We start from the raw sequence: 3,746 nt of genomic DNA, 5'->3' as shown, positions 1-3,746 counted from the left end.
GTATTTAATCTATAAGTTTAAAGCCGTCACTTGTGGTATGAATGAAAGCGCTGGAAAACTTTCATTTTTACGCCATTTAGTTTCCTAAACACTCTTGACTACCCCCGCTATTATTGCCGCTATGCTTTCACGCAGATAGATTAGTTCCCTGTTTGAGCTTTGTCGGATCATGACAAGATGTTACACCCGCGTTTATGTTTATCGATAACTTGCTCGCAGTTGTACCTATGACGTGCTATTGATGTTTGTGCCGGTGACTCACGCGTTATGTGGCTTCATCATTTTTTACTCATTGTTAATCATTTTTTACTCTTTTATTCGTTTTGTCTTGCGCAAGTGCGCACGCGTGTATTCTCGTTTTTTCTTGTCCTATCACGCGCACTGTTTCCCCACGTGCTTTTAACAACCGCTTGTCAGCCATTACCAGCGCTATGATACGTTACTGCGCATTTTATATTGCGGTACCGTCGCATGTTCGCATCACTCCGACGAAGGCCGGTCCCGCGGCCGAAACGTCAGTCCTTTACTGAGCAATTTTTCCTACGTGCTTGATGTTTTTTTCAACTATATATATATATATATATATATATATATATATATATATATATATATATATATATATATATATATTTATATTTAATATTCACTTCTAATATTCACCGCCGTCAAAAATGCTGATGCGCTATGAAGCCGATGCCGCTCATTTCGTCACGGTTCGCGCGCACAGCTGATTCGCTTGAAGCACAGTTCATAGCGCGGCAGTACGGTTGTGCATAACGCGGTGACGTGGTTTTATATAATATTCTGCGTGCTCACTTTAAATCCCCCTCCGCCCTCACGTATATTTTGCAACACGTATGTCCCAAAAAATGGGATCGTTCGTTTCGGAATGACCTCTACAATTAAGGAAACACACTTGGCCCTCAGGTGAATATTAAAAAAAAATATGCCATAACTGATCTTAGTCAGTTAACTTAAGCACAATATAAAACTACCGTAACGAGAGCTACACGGCGGCAAACCAGATCTCGTTGATTTCATTCAGTTGCCGTTAATCACCATTATTTTTAATCATTTGTTACTGTTACGTTAGACACTCTGCATATACGAGCATAGTGTACTACAGTAATTGAAGGGGTTCGCTTCGTCTGCCCCAAAGAAGGCGCAGCGAAAGCAATAAAAATAAAATACAAAGAACACGAGGCACTGCCGGGAACGCAACGCACATCACAACACTCCGTCAGTCACACTGTCCGCCAATCCGCTCGCGACTGTCCGGGCAGCGCCACGGCTGCCTCTCTTAAGGAGTGCGAGTGGGCCGCGCGCACCGCTACCACGCGCCACGCGGTTTAATAGGCCAGCCAGGTAGTGTGGGCAATTTTCACATTATATACTATATTATATTATGATATAATATATGTTATCATATTACATTATATATTATTATGGTTTATTATATTGCAATATATTATATTTTTTCATAATATGCAAAAGATCTCGGTAATTCGGTCACATTTGGCCGCGACCCGCATCATCCGGACGAGCAGCGGAGCACGCCGAGCGCGAAGCGCCGCTTATGTGCAACACAACAGAGCGAAAATGGCGTTTGCAGACAACCGAAAGGAGGCCGTGCTGTCCGCATCGCTATCCTCATCAGTTAGTGACCACGGTTTTGCCCACATGCGGATACGTCATCAAGCAGCTTCGTTTTGACTTCATGCAATGCGCGCGAAATGTCACAAAACTCAAACACGGCGAAAGCTGTCGAAGATGAAGAGTTTCCAGCCGCGGTGAGTATGCTGGCGTAAAACACGTTTTCTGTATTGTGATGGACAAATTATCAGGTGCCGGCCATTTCACTCGCGAAAGAAGTATCGTCACTTGCGCGTGGTGGCGATGGCCGCACGCGGTACCGGCACGGGTGCGGAGCACGGTTCGGGCTCTCAAAACGCGGGTGTCTGACGCCGTGGTCGCATTGAGGACTAAGTTGCAGGATGAAGAAAAGTGCGTCTTTTACATTGCTATTATGCAAAATATGCACAGGATTTACGTATTCATCAACAAAATGAATGTGTATTGATGTAACAGACATTTGTTTATTGCTTTCTTGATCCTTTCGATAATTCGCCATTGATTTCGGACACATTTTTCTGGTGCCGTGAAATCCTAATTACGAGCTTTTGCTGTATTATATTATGTTATATTATATTATGTTATATTATATTATATTATAATATATTACATTATATCATATTATATATTGTATTCTTGTCAGCAATATCTGCCCGAACTTTACAAATAGTTTAGATGCAAATAATTAATTGATACGCTGTTTCTTACTTTTCCTAAAAGAGAAATTTAACTGATGCCGTTATATTTAACGCATCTATGTGTAACAATCAACAGAGAAAAAAAAAAGAAACTAACATTCTCAAAAACGATGGTCTTACGAAGTGAAGGTGCCAAAAGGAAAAGTGTGTCACTGCGCTAATATCTTGTTCCGACAATGTCCCCTTCTTCAACCAACTTAACGAACTCCGACACGTCATGAACACTTGTTCGCTGAGAGCTAAGCTAAGCTGAGGTGCACCTCACATGCGAGTTTCGTGAAAGCAACCAACCGTAAAAAGGAGCGGGAACTTCAGTGCCATTAGGAAGTACGTTGCTCCTAGCGACAGTGACTTATGGCTAGGCCACGGCACATCCTCGCACGTACGGCAGGCTTATTAAGCATTTTAATTAAAAACATCAATCACGTCGGCTTTTCACAGAGTGCAGAGTGTTAGCAATCAAGAAAATAAAGAACACCTTTCGGGAACAAGGTAGCGCATTCCTGACAATTTCCTCCGTATTTTAATCGAGAGCCAAGAATTATACATATGAAAATAAAACAAGGTCAAGAAAAAAAACAATTGGACGGTGGTAACAATTATGGGCTGGTGGTTAAAAGCATATTAACGAGTTTTAGCAGTATATTTTAAAATTAGGTGTAGCCAGGTCCGTAGCCATGAATTTTGGTCGGGGGGGGCACTTGCTGACAACCTTGACTTTTTGAAAAAAAAAACTATTTTAATTATTTATTTTTGTGAAAATCACATACCTCACCAAAATTTCGTGGGGGGGGGGGGGGGGTTAGCCACCCCCCCCCTGACTACGGGCCTGGGTGTAGCGTATTCCTTAACTTTACCTATGGGAAGTAGCCTTCGTTGAAACAAAACATGTGATTGTTCTGTCATGTACAACAGAAAGATTGTAGTCGTAAAACGATTCACGTTGCCTTCGTCCGCAAAACAATGACATTCAAGAGGAATTAGCATTGCGGGCTCTAGTTAATGAAATCATTTTTTGATCTAATGATAATACAACCTCCTCATGTTATATGGTAGACCTGAAGAAAAGCTGTCAATATCACCGTTTCTTTCTCGTTATAAATGAAATGGCTGCTAGAAAATAATAACCTTCAACCTGTGTGAGGAGGAGCTAGGAGTAAGAAAGGCAGGAAAGATGGGCAAGTCAACCAGATGCGTGTTTGGTTTGCTATCCTACTATGGTGTAAGGGATTAAGGGGTAAAAAGACAGAAAGAAGATGGATGATGGTTTTATACGAATGGAACATGCGTGTCTGTGGGGATATTACTCTCGCTACCTTCTGGGCACACTGTGCCGTGTTACCACGCCCACTTAGAATAGGCGTGTCGTCTTTAGGCACTTCAGAAATAGACATTTCTTTCATATTGAAAGTGTCA

Source organism: Rhipicephalus sanguineus, chromosome 9, assembly GCF_013339695.2.
Source record: "Rhipicephalus sanguineus isolate Rsan-2018 chromosome 9, BIME_Rsan_1.4, whole genome shotgun sequence".
In the NCBI taxonomy this organism is placed as follows: Eukaryota; Metazoa; Arthropoda; class Arachnida; order Ixodida; family Ixodidae; genus Rhipicephalus; species Rhipicephalus sanguineus.
This window is presented reverse-complemented; position numbering follows the sequence as displayed.